Here is a 13,368-nt window from a genome sequence, read left to right as displayed (position 1 = left end):
AGCAATTTATCTCTTAATCCAAACTCTTTCCTCACACCCTACACTCACCCTTTTCACTCCCATAAGAAAACAAAGGTCCTTGACACTGAATCATAGTGTTGGCCATTCACACATCCATCCATCCATCTTTCCACATCTGATCAGGACAGCCTTGACAAAGGATCAATCTGTAAAAGTATGGGTCAGTGGGTGGCTGAGCTCTGAATTCAAACTTTTATCACCATCATAAGGCACAGAAGCACATTGGGCTCTCACAGTAGCAACTCCAAATCTTTCAGTGCTTCCAAATTTGCAAAAATACAATCGCGGATAATGCGCAGTACAGGTACCAGGTACAAAAATTACACCAAGCAAGATGTCAGGGTGGCATAGGCCTAACACATTTGTGCTGCAGAATTGAGTAATGAGGCTCATATGACAGACAAGGCACATCTCTTTATTAACTGTTCCCAGCCAACAGAAATTTCCATAATTTAGTGAAGCCCCATGTAACGGGGTGGGACTCACCACCATGGTGCCTCCTGCTGGTTGTTCTGGGAATTAGCTCAATCGTTTCACAGGTTACTCTCCTCAGGTGGTGTGTTGCCACCGTCACTTCTGCTCCAGACTCACATTGCCTCAGGGATTGCGGCATCCTCTTCAGGACACAGCCCTCTGGCCATGCCCCATTCCGTTCTCCCTCCTTCCGGGGGAATGGCAGTCCTTTGTGCAGCTAGTAACCTCCATGGCCAACTGCAACCCAAGGTTCTAGTCACTTGCCTCAGTGGCAATCTGCAGCCCTTCACTGGTCATTCCCCTCCGTGGCAAGTGGGGGAGGAGGGAGACCCAGGCCCACCCACTACTCCGTGTCCTGACCCAGGGACCCTCTAGGCAGCAGCCATGCACTGTGTCTCCTTCAACTCCCACCATCCACTTCCCTATAGCCCTAGCACCTTCTCTGCCCCTGTATCACAGCTTCAGTCTTTCAGCCAGTCAGGCGGAGCTCCCTCTTGCTCCCCTGACTCAGCGCAGTACTGCTCTGTCCAGGGTGCTGGCAGTTCCCTCAGCCCTTCAGGGACCCAGTCTCTTTTCCCTGGGCTCCCAAGAGGGAACTACCCCACTCTGCCCTGCAACTCTCTTTATATATGGGCCTGCTCTTCCCTGATTGGCTGCTCATTGCAGCCCTCTCTCTGATTGGCTGTCTGCTGCACAGCTTCCCCAGGGCTGCTTTTAACCCTTTCTCCACCAGTATGGGCCAGACACCCTGTCACACCCCACCATAACTCAACCTCTACCAATCCCACCTGTTGCCTAGTAGAAACAAGACAAAAATGTTACTTTTACAGAGCAGGGCCCAAACAGCTTAGGGCTTTAATAGACTTTGGCTCTTAAGAATGCCAAGAAATTAATTCAGATGGGTGAATGCATTTAGGCAGACAGGAGAGATCAGTGACACAGAAAAAGATGCAATGATAAACAGAGATGGGCAAGCAACAAGGTCTGTATCCATATCCTGATTATTTTTAGGCTACGGTTCAGGTCCAAGGTCAATAAGGCATAGCATTTGCATTAAGGTTCTACTAAGGGAAACTATTATGAAACATCCCCGCCCCCCCCCCCAACTGCCAGGGACAGAGAACTCACAAGATATGCTATTTGTGTTAGATTCCTGACACAAATAAAGGAGAGTCAGAAAATAAGCCTACTCCAGTTGTGAAGATGACCTAGAATCAAAACTGGAGCAGGTTCATATTCACAGCTTTGACCCCCTGAAGGCCACTCCCCTCAGATTCAAAGGTTCCAGACTCTGCTACTAGTCCATTTCTAGTTATAAGTAAAGCCCTGAATGAACTAATATGGATAAAATAAGAACTAAGGTGACCCTTTACCCAGAGTTCAAACTGACTCCACAGCTGAGATTCACAAAAAGTTTAATCATCTTTTTCTTTTCCAGTATTTTGTAGTTTCTGCATTTCTATGTTCTGGCTGAGGCCAGAACAGAAGTGACAAAATAAAACAAGAAAAGGTGCTCTGGTAAGATTTACAGCCCATTTCTGGGACCCAAGAAAAGCAGACAGTTTGGACTAGCATATAGAATTCTGGGTGTTTATCTGACCTGAGTCACCAAATCCACTGAGGTTTGCCCATTACTATAATTATAAGAGCATCAGTCTGTCCTCCGTGATGGAGAAACGTCCAGAGCAGCCAACAAGGAGACATGCAGTCTTAAAAGAAAAAAACCCAGCCTCCCTGGAGATGTAATAGGCTTAGCAGCCCTGCTTGACACATGTCGGATAAAATAAAAAATAAATAAATAACAATGTTTATAAGAAGATTAGCTTGAACATGGTGAAATTTCTCTAGGGAACCTCCATGGCTGAAGCTCAATATGACAGCTCCCAGGGCCATTAAAATTCTCCCTCTTCCCAGTTTCCCCCTACCCCTTCCCCTCAAGCAGCTTTGATTTGGGAGATTGAAGACACATCTGCTGGGGACACTCCAATTTTCACCATGTGTAACCATGTCTGCTGTCCCCTTTCCTCTAGAGGACAAAGGTGAGGCGTTGGGAGTTAGCTCAGTGGAAGTAATGCGTTGTGACTATCTAATTTGTGACTGCGACCCCTCCAGGAAAAAAACGTGTCTCTGAGAAGCAGATTATCCTCAGGCCTTTTACTACGTTGTTCAAAAACAAATCCTTTTAAGCTTATGTATATATAACAAACACCCTCCAATCATTTATATAATAATTTAAATCTATATATAGAGAGAGAGAGATTTAAATTATTATATAAATATAAATAAATATCTATATATCTAAATATTCACACACCCCTATTAGTTACACACGTGTATTATATGTGGATACACAGAAAGCTGTGCTATGCTGTTTGTTGTACAGTGAAACTTTCCATAGGGTTGTGGAAAAGGTGCTTATGCTCTTAGTATTGAATACCAATCCTGCAGGCAAAGCTCAAGTAAATGGGTCTTGAGCAGGGAATACATAGTGGGGATGGAATCCTCTCCAACTGCCCAGCCACACAGACCTGATTCTGCACAGTGTTGAGCAGCCTTAACTCCCCTTTAATTTCAGGCCCCATATAACCGTTACCACTACTGTATCTCAGGGTTTGTCACAATGGCCAGAGCCCCAGCACATGCTGTTCGGTCACTGCAGCCTCATAGCTGATGTTGTTCTGCAGCATGCAAGTTTGCACAATGCCTGTGTGGCTTCTTCTCAGCCTCTGTACAGACCCATGGACTAGAACCAAGGTCTGTAGAGCTTGGCATGGCTGACATGCCCACAGAGCCACCTCCAGGGAGCACTGGTAAGAATAGGTACTGCAGGAAGTACTGCCCAAAGAACTGAGAATGACAGTACCCTGCAGCCCTCTGATTGGGCAAGTGCACTACTGAACTCTGGCTGGTGCCCCAAGAAGTTGCCTGGGCAAGTTGTCTGGGTAACTTCAGACATCACCTCATCTTCTGATCCCAGTCTGACTGACCCTAACTCTTGCCTCCTGACTCCAGCCTGGTACTATCCCTGATCTCCAACCCCAGCCTGACTCTGACTCTTGCTTGTTGAACCCAGGCTCTGACTGCTGCTCACTGACTACCATCCCTTACGTGTGGACCCCAGACCAGCTATGACTGCTAGTCCAGACTGCCTAAACTGGTCCCTTACAGCCTGTCCTCTCCCTGTCAGACAATGAAAACATGCTCATTCCACTCCATTTTGCTCTCCCATTGGGAGAGGTGTGGCAAAGAGACACACAGTTGGGCAGCACATAAGACCTGATCAAAATCCCATGGAAGTCAGTAGAAGGCTCCCATGGACTTCAGTGGATTTAGGGCCAGACCCTTAATATTGTTCAGTACCTGATATAGCAAATGGAAAGTGATATAAGAACAGTGCACTTTCAAAAAAGTATGGGCCTTATGAGATGTAAATCATTTTTCATTTAAAGTGCCTCATTCAAGGGATGGTGGCAGGGGGGAAGGACTAGAATCAGATGGACTGGGGTCAGGAAGGTGTGAGGGGAAAAAGAAAGAAGCAAAGACAATTAGCAGAAATTAGGGGCATCAATTTTTTTATAACTGGTTTATTCTAAATAATATACCTCTGAAATGCACATAGGCACATTATTATTTGGAGGTTTCATATAGCTACCCATTTTAAAAACAGTGACTGAATTATGATGCTGTAATTCCATCAAGTTGTTCTAGAGACTTGAACTTCTCCTCAGTGATTTATGATGCCACCAGAATCTCCTTGATGGAATTACCAGAGGCTTGCTCTAGATGTATTGATAATAGGTGGAGCTGGGATTCCCTGCCTCTTTGGTTCCCTGAAATGCACACCAGGGTCCTCTGCACTGACAGCAGTGGTACTCACAGAAAGTGCTGCAGCCGACGCCCAAAGCAACTTCCACTGTTTGCCTCTCCCATTCCTCATCATTGTTTCTTGCCTCTCCTCTTTTTCCTCGCTCTCTCCTTCATTTCCTATTTTTCTTCTTTCCGTGATCACTCTGGCCACATCTACAATGGAAAAATAGGCCACTTTTAAAACCATTAAGCAGGTTGTTAGTCCTTGACCATGCCCGCCTAACATGTTTTGAAACACCACTTGCCCTTGTCTAAACATTGTAAAGTCTTGCTTAAAATTGCGTCAGTTAAAATGTGCTAGCCAACACGTTTTAAAACACAACCTATTTTCCTAACCGAGACATGGCCTCCAAGAGCTGCAGAAATACCCATATTGTGGTCAGAGTCCCTCTAAACCTCCTTCAACTTTTAAAGATTTCTGCCCTATTTGCACAGGGTTAGTAAGTAGATTTTCTAATAACGTCCACATCCCAAAATCCACCATTAGCAATGGCACCAGTTGGCCCCCTTGTTGCTTTCTGGCAGTCTCTGAAGAGAGGACAGGCAGGAAGACTGAACTACTCTCCCTTTGTATCACGTGCCCACACACTGCTTCCTCCCTCCCCGCTATTCCCTGGTCTCCATGAAGAAAAAAGAGGCCAAACTGTCTGCTGGCATAAATTGGCACAGTTTCTTTGAACGCAGTGGAACTGCACCAGCACTGCCAATTTAGCTATTGGTGTCAAACCCGTCTACTTCAGTACCACAAATGCGATCTTCACATGGCTTGTACTGTGCTTTGAAAACACCTCAGACTGGTCAGGCTGGTCTAATGTGGTATAGTTGTGAGGGAAATGACCGTCCTGCCATGTTTTATTAATAATCAAGCTTAGATGTTATGTAACACTTTATTTACATTAACTAATCCTTACAGCATCCCCAGTGAAGTACCATTATCCCTTATTCACACATAGGAAAGCTGAGGCAGAGAGAGAAGGTGAAGTGACTTGCCAAAGGCCAAAGAGGAAAGTGAGTGCGAGAGTCAAGATTGGAAAACAGGAGTTCCTGGCTCTGTGTGTTCTTAGACTGATAGACTATGCCCTACTTCACAGTAAAGAGTCCCAGGGGGAAAGACAGCTAATATGACATCTAGGAAAGGCAAAAAAAAAAAGTAGCAAAAGATATTCTGCATCATCCTCACCTGCAATAAAACTTCCTCAGCTCCATAGATTATGTCCTTTTTTTCCCCCTCTTTTGGGTTTGTCTCCTTCTCATGAGTTATGAGCTGCCTCTGCCTTGTCATCTTGCTTCTGTAGCATGGTGAGAATATTATTTATCTGGAAGGGGAGGGATTGTTAAGGTAGATGGATTGTGGGTGTCTACTTTAAATACAACATGCATAAAAAAATCATCTTTTTTTCAGATCCACCATTGGATTTTGCATTAAATTCCTTATTTTTCATTCAAATTGAAGGGCTTTTCTTTTATTTCTTTACAAAAATAAGCATTAAAAGTTATGTGATGAATAACCTGCAAGCAGGTCCTCAAGGATCTGTAGAAAGGTCTGGCATAGAACATTGCGATTGAAATGAGGTTGAAAGAATAAGTCAGTAATGTGTGTGTAACTTAAAGAGGGAGGGCCATTCATTCCCATTATGAAGAACTACACTACCATTAATAATCATTTTAACAAGAGCTGACCTGATCCAACAGCTCTGTATTACCTTTCTGGGAGTGAATTTTTATTTAATGGAATACACTATGCATACAAATTCCCAATATTTATTATTGCTTTACCTGGCTTGAAATAGAAGCATTTATTCAGCCAAATTGTATTAAAGGAATATGCATACTGTATTTCCTTTGTTATAAAGCATGCACCTTACAAGGTGCTTCTGTAAAAGCCATGTGATGATCACTTTACAACTATGTTTTTCTGACCTGTAATAACCCAGGTTCAGAAAACAGGGACAGCCTGATTAGGAGATTATACTTTCCCACAAACGCTAGCTGGGTAATTTTTAACTCTTAGAAGCCGTTTTAGTTCTGGATTGTTGAAGCTCTTTTTGAGAAGAGAGAGAGAGAGTGAGTGAGTGGAAGGGACTGAATATACTCTCATAGGCAACAAGACTAAGCCTGAGCTTTGTATACATGACTGTTCTTGCTAAGACATCTTTCCATAACCCTGGATCTCTTGTAAAAAACTATGGAACAAAGATTCAGGGTCAAAACAATGGTCCAGCTAGCTCAATATCCTGTCTTCTGACAGTGGCCACAGCCAGATGCTTCAGAGGGAATGAACAGAAAAGGACAATTATCACATGATCCATCCCCGGTCTTCCAGTCCCAGCTTCTGGCAGTTGGAGAGTTAGAGACACCCAGAACATTGGGTTGCGTCCCTCACCATCTTTGCTAATTGCCATTAATGGACCTATTCTCCATGAACTTATCGAATTATTTTTTGAAACCAGTTATACTTTTGGACTACACAACATCCCCAGGCAATGAGTTCCACAGGTTGATGGTGCATTATGTGAAGAAGTACTTCCTTTTGTTTTTTTTTAAACCTGCGGCATATTAATTTCATTGGGTGACCCCTAGTTCATGTGTTATGAATAGGAGTAAATACTACTTCCTTATTCACTTGCTCCACATCATTCATGATTTTATAGATCTCTATCATATGCTCTCTTAGCCGTCTCTTTTCTAAGATGAACAGTCCCAGTCTTTATAATCTCTCCTTATATGGAAGGTGTTCCATAGCCCTAAACATTTTTGTTGCCTTCCTCTGTAGTTTTTCTAGTTCTAATATCTCTTTTTTGAGATGGAGTGACCAAAACTGCACACAGTATTCAAGGTGTGAGTGTACCATGAATGTATATAGTGGCATTATGATATTTTATGGTTTATTACCTATCCCTTTCCTAGTGGTTCCTAGCACTCTATTAGCCTTTTTGACTACTGCTGCACACTGAGCAGCTGTTTTCAGAGAACTATCCATGATGATTCCAAGATCTCTTTCCTGAGTGGTAATAGCTAATTTAGACCCATCATTTTGTATGTACAGTTAGGATTATGTTTCTAATGTGCATTGCTTTGCACTTATCAACATTGAATTTCATCTGTCATTTTCTTGCCCAGCCACACAGTTTTGTGAGATCCCTTTGTAACTCTTCACAGTCAGCTTTGGACTTAACTATCTTGAGAAATTTTATACCATCTGCAAACTTTGCCACCTCATTGTTTACCCCTTTTTCCTGATCATTTACGAATATGTTGAACAGCACTCATCTTAGTATAGATCCTTGAGGGACACCACTATTCATCTCTCTCCACTGTAAAAACTGACCATTTATTCTTACCTTTTGTTTCCTGTCTTTTAACCAGTTACTGATCCATGAGAGGACCTTCCCTCTTATCTCATAGTGCTTACTTGTCAAAGGCTTTCTGAAAATCCAAGTACATCCAAGTCCCCTGGATCACTCTTGTCCACATGTTTGTTGGCCCCCTCAAAGCATTCTAATAGATTGATGAGGCATGATTTCCCTTTACAAAAGCCATGTTGACGCTTTCTCAACATATTGTGTCCATCTATGTGTCTGATAATTCTGTTCTTAACTATAGTTTCAACCAATTTGCCTGGAACTGAAGTTACGCTTATGGGTCTGTAATTCCCACAATTACCTCTGGAGTCTTTTTAAATATTGGTGTTACATTAACTATCATCCTGTCGTGGTATGGAGGCTGATTCTACCTACCACAGATAGTAGTTCTGCAATTTCATATTTGAGTTCCTCCAGAACTCCTGGGTGAATGCCATGTGGTCCTGGTGACTTATTACTATTTAATTTATCAATTTGTTCCAAAACCTCCTCTACTGACACCTCAATCTGGGACAGTTCCACAGATTTATCACCTAAAAAGAATGGCTTAGGTGTGGGAATCTCCCTCCCATCCTTGGCCATGAAGACTGAGGCAAAGAATTCATTTAGCTTCTCCACAACAGCCGTGTCTTTCCATGAATGCTTCTTTAGAACTCTTTAGATGGGAGAGCAGAAATGCAGAAAGTCCAGTGAATAAGACTTACCATGAGCCAATACCCAAGAAAGGCTGCAGTGCAGTCTGGAGACCTGATAAGCATTCCCTGTCATTAAAGGGCAGTTTGAAAACTGTTTCTTGTAAAGAAGTTAAAATGAGAGCTGGGACAAACCTAGTTGTTTTCGATTCTCATAACCTCAGTCATGTTTTTGTAGTACAAGCAAAATTTCACCTGATTTTGAGTTAGCATCTATGGCCTGCCTATAGAACACATTACAAAGCCCCCAAATATTTTTAGGCAGGAAATATAAGGAAAGTTACTGCCCTTCCAACAATCAGCAGACACAGGAATGAGCTTAAAGGAAGGAATGGTTCAACTTACCTGTCCAGTACTTTTTCACTATTTTGTGCCCAGCATACTGAGCGTGACTGAGTTTCATTATGACAGGTTTCAGAGTAGCAGCCATGTTAGTCTGTATTCGCAAAAAGAAAAGGAGTACTAGTGGCACCTTAGAGACTAACCAATTTATTTGAGCATAAGCTTTCGTGAGCTACAGCTCACTTCATCGGATCCGATGAAGTGAGCTGTAGCTCACGAAAGCTTATGCTCAAATAAATTGGTTAGTCTCTGGAGGTGCCACTAGTACTCCTTTTCTTTTTGAGTTTCATTATAGTGCCTTCCAAGGGAAATGTGGAATGTTTTATCACTTGTTTAAGGTTTCAAAAGTCCTGAAAGACATTGGGCCTCATTCTCCACTGCCTTGCACCTTGTGTAGTAATGTAACCTATGAAAAGTGGGTTAAAAATGCTGCCAAAGCAGAATTATCCACTCATTTACACCAGTGGTAATGTTTTAAACCCACTTTGCATTTATCTTGCACAAGAATAAATGACTATACAGGTGTAAAGAAGTGCAGAATCAGATCCTCTGAAATTATGTTTGTGGGGCTTGTCTAAAAGAAGTATAGAGATAAGCAGTTCTGTAGCTTCTAATGAAGATCACTGCTTTTTAATTCAATCCATTTGCTTCCTGAGTCAGACATGGAGCGCAAAAGGTACTTTTTCTCAGTGTATTTACAAAACAGATTACTGTTAGATCAAGATAATAGGAACGTTCTCCTGGGACTTGAAAATGTCTACATATTCTGCAAAAATATCAAGTTTTGTAATCTCATATTGGTCTAGAGATAATTGATGAATTCAAGATTTAAACATGCTTTCAGGCCCAATTTTAATAGTGCCTGCATGTCCGCAACATAAAATTCGAACTCAAGTGTTGCATTTTTGTATCTGCTTCTAGCTTGTTGTATGCACCATAATAATTTAAACTCACCTTTATAGCCAAATAGTTACTTTAGTTGTTAGTGTGCTACGAGGCACTTGAGGTTAAAAATTTTGGTGTATTTTTCTCTTGGCAATGCCAACCTGGGCACCAGTGTCAAATTTTAATCTAACAAAATGAGAATCTGGGTCCGAGAGACATCAGTAAAAATAAATCTATGAAATACTTGGCTTGGGAATGATCTCTTGGTTTCTTGAGCATGGTTACCACTGACTGTATCAATGAAAACTCATAGTGGTCAGAAACATTGCCTCCTACATTAATATGAATTGCCTTTGCAAAGTGACTGCATTTCCTACATTTTGCATAGTGATGATAGTGGGGGATTACAGTGGATGAAAAGCTGGATATGAGTCAGCAGCGTGCTCTTGTTGCCAAGAAGGCCAACAGCATATTGGGCTGTATTAGTAGGAACATTGCCAGCAAATCGAGGGAAGGGATTATTCCCCTCGACTCGGCACTGGTGAGGCCACAGCTGGAGTAAATTCTGTCCAGTTTTGGTCCCCCCACTACAGAAGGGATGTGGACAAATTGGAGAGAGTCCAGAGGAGGGCAACGAAAATTATTAGGGGGCTGGGGCACACAGGGCCAGATTAACCTTTTGTGGGCCCCAGCGCCAAACATATTCGTGGGCCCCCATGTAGTCATTGTGGGCTCCGAGTGTGGGCCTGGTGTGCAGTGCCATTGGTGCCATAGTATACCCGGTACTGAATTTCAGAGACATTTTTCATTTTGATCACACACCTCTACATGACTATATGCATTGCCATACACAGCTCCCTCAGCCTCCAGTTTTTCTCATTGAGCTGTACACCCATGTGGGTTTACCAGTGTTCACAGTGAGCAGAACTTCATAGTGATCAGGGAAACTCCCCACAGATTTATCTCCTTCCTCATTCAGACCTTCTATAGCCATGTCTCCAGTACCACCCTATGTCACCAGTCACCATATGCGATCCTAGTCTCAGCTCAGAGTTCCAGAGCCAGCAGATACCTGATCAATTCTGACAAATCCCTCCCTCAGCACTCATCCTGCCATTTGAGCAAGCCACTTGCAAACACCATTTCCCCAAAGTGAGGACTTAGCCCTTAGGAATCTGAAGACACCAGCCTTTCTCCCTCTGCTCCCTTCTACATGCTAGTCTACTACCTGATCACCACTACCTCTCCTCTTGTTTCCTTTCTACTTTGGACATGCTCCCCAACCAGCCTGGGCTGTTCTCCCGCTGCAAGCCTGACCTGCTTCCTCTTTCCCTGCTCCCCTTGACATTCCTTTCCTACTGGTGACCTCTGTTCCTTGAGGTTAACTCCAGTTTCTTTATCTGCTCTAGCTTAATGGCCCCCAGTAGTCACAGAGCCACCTGCAGCTTCTCTGGCTATAGCCATGGGCCCAATTGCCAAAGGCCAGCCTTAGATAGCTGCAGCTACTAGTCAAGGAAGGGGTGGCAATTCCAAGGCTGAGCATACTTGAACCTTGCAACGGCAGCACTACGGACTCTAAATCCTCACCGCTGGCCCTAGGCAGCTGCAGACTCTGCAGTCAGGCACTTCCCTCCTCTAGGCCATAGCTTTAAGTACCTGAGATGCCCATCACCTGCAGCAGAGGCCACCAATTCCCACACACCCCTCAGCTAGCACACAGTTGTGCAGAAAGTGCAGCCTGAATGATTTTGGGATCTGAGGTGCCAGGAGGTTCCCATCCCTGAGCAACAGCTCTGCAACAAGCTCACATGCCCCCCTCCACTGTGGGACCAGGACCCTGTGAAGACAGTGGAGTTACCCTGTAATATAACCAGTTCTGTCCAAAGCCTCTTGAAGTGAGTGGGAGTCTTTTCATGGTCTTTAATGGGCTGTCTATAGAAGCAAAGTACCCCATTCTAGACTCCAGGAGCAATGTGCAGTCTATGCTGCACTGGTTTACTATTGTAACAGGAAGGTCTTGCGTTACCTAGTGAACGAGCAACACCTCCTACAGCACCTAACCTTTTCTGAGAGGCTTCCCACCCAATTACTAAATGTAAACCTGCTTCACTTACCAGGGCTGAAAATATCAGGTTGTGTAGTCACAAAAGCAAGGCACTTCTGAATTCAGCAGGAATTTTGGACGTGCACAGAACACAGACAGGATTTGTTCCTGCATGGTTACAGAACTGCAGTCAAGTGGAACAATTTTCAGCTTGTGTGATTGGAGGATATCTGGATCCATATTACAAGACTGTCCTACATAAAAGAAGAAAAGTTGAGGTGCCTTTATTATTCTTTTGTTCCACTCTTCGTTTCTACGGGGAATTTGCCAATGCAATATTACTGTCTTCCTTTTAAACAAACAAAACTAAAAAAAATGGTAATGGCTGTTGAAAATAGCAATTTCAGTCCTAGTTAGCACTGGGAAGACCCCAGCATTTGTTGCTCAATTTTATCCTACTTTTTCTACAGCAAATTACAGTGGATCAGTATATTTGATTTGGGAGAAATGAAATAACAGCTGCCCAAATTGAGCCTGAGCACTCCTGAATTTTGAGAGTGTTCAAATCTGGAAGACAGGTGCTAGATTCCCTTTCTGAATATTGGGTAAATCTGGAAAGGAAAAGTCAATTTCTGCTTCCATGGCTCAGAAGTGGAAATCTTCCTGCGTGCCTGGTACCGTACCTAAAGCTGCCCAAGTCCTCTAGTAGAGCCTCCCCTCCCTTACTTTTCATTTTAACTTCTCCTAGTGCGGTCCACATACCTCCCCTGCTAGGTTTCAGACAGAGAGGTGCACTGTCCATTTATTCCACCCATTCCTTCTTTGGGGGCTGCCAGGTGAGGTCACACCAGCATCCCTAATCCAGTCTGGGGAAGTCTTCTGAGGGTGCTATCTGGGCCAAAGCCTTCTAACTCCTTGGGCATACTTGTTCCCCACTCACAGTGCCACCCCCTTCTAGCAGCCAGCTCTCCATTCACAGCAAGCTGCGGCGCATGGGGTCTCAGCTTCCCCACTCCCTCTCCCTCCCCCACCCTTTCCTGTTGAAAGCAGCCAAGGGAATGCTGGAAATGTAGTTCCTTCCCTGCTCCAGGGCAGGCTCTCTAGGCAGGGAGCTGGCCAAGGAACTACAGCTCCCAGGGTCCTTTGGGTTCTCAGCTCCCAGGAGGGATCCCTGCTGCTCGTAGGCTCCGCTTGTGCAGTGCTGTGAGAGGGGAGGAAATGAGTGTTATGGGCCCCTTCTGAGCTTGGGCCCAGCACCATGGTAAATCTGGTACTGGGGGCACATGACTTATGAGGAGAGGCTGAGGGAACTGGACTTGTTTAGTCTGCAGAAGAGAAGAGTTAGGGGCGATTTGATAGCAGCCTTCAACTACCTGAAGGGGGGTGCCAAGAGGATGGAGCTCGGCTGTTCTCAGTGGTGGCAGATGACTGAACAAGGAGCAATGGTCTCAAGTTGCAGTGGGGGAGGTCTAGATTGGATATTAGGAAGCACTATTGCACTAGGAGGGTGGTGAAGCACTGGAATGGGTTACCTAGGGAGTGGTGGAATCTCCATCCACAGAGGTTTTTAAGGTCTGGCTTGACAAAGCCCTGGCTGGGATGATTTAGTGGGTGTTGATCCTGCTTTGAGCAGAGGATTGGATTAGATGACCTCCTGAGGTCTCTTCCAACCCTATGATTC

The 13,368-nt window shown here is 44.1% G+C and overlaps 1 long non-coding RNA gene across 1 annotated transcript; it reads right to left on the bottom strand.

The window, feature by feature from the left end:
* Positions 1 to 520: 520 nt before the first annotated feature.
* LOC141991634 (uncharacterized) lies at positions 521 to 12,578 on the bottom strand. Its single transcript, XR_012640417.1, has 5 exons — positions 12,450 to 12,578; positions 11,758 to 11,941; positions 5,543 to 5,678; positions 4,373 to 4,515; positions 521 to 732 (listed from the first exon to the last, which is right to left on the bottom strand). It is a non-coding gene; the product is annotated as an uncharacterized LOC141991634 (long non-coding RNA).
* Between the last annotated feature and the right edge of the window lie 790 nt (positions 12,579 to 13,368).

This window comes from Natator depressus, chromosome 7 (assembly GCF_965152275.1).
Source record: "Natator depressus isolate rNatDep1 chromosome 7, rNatDep2.hap1, whole genome shotgun sequence".
NCBI classification, from domain to species: Eukaryota; Metazoa; Chordata; order Testudines; family Cheloniidae; genus Natator; species Natator depressus.
Note: the sequence above shows the minus strand (reverse complement) of the source record. Positions and strands in the feature narration are given on the sequence as shown.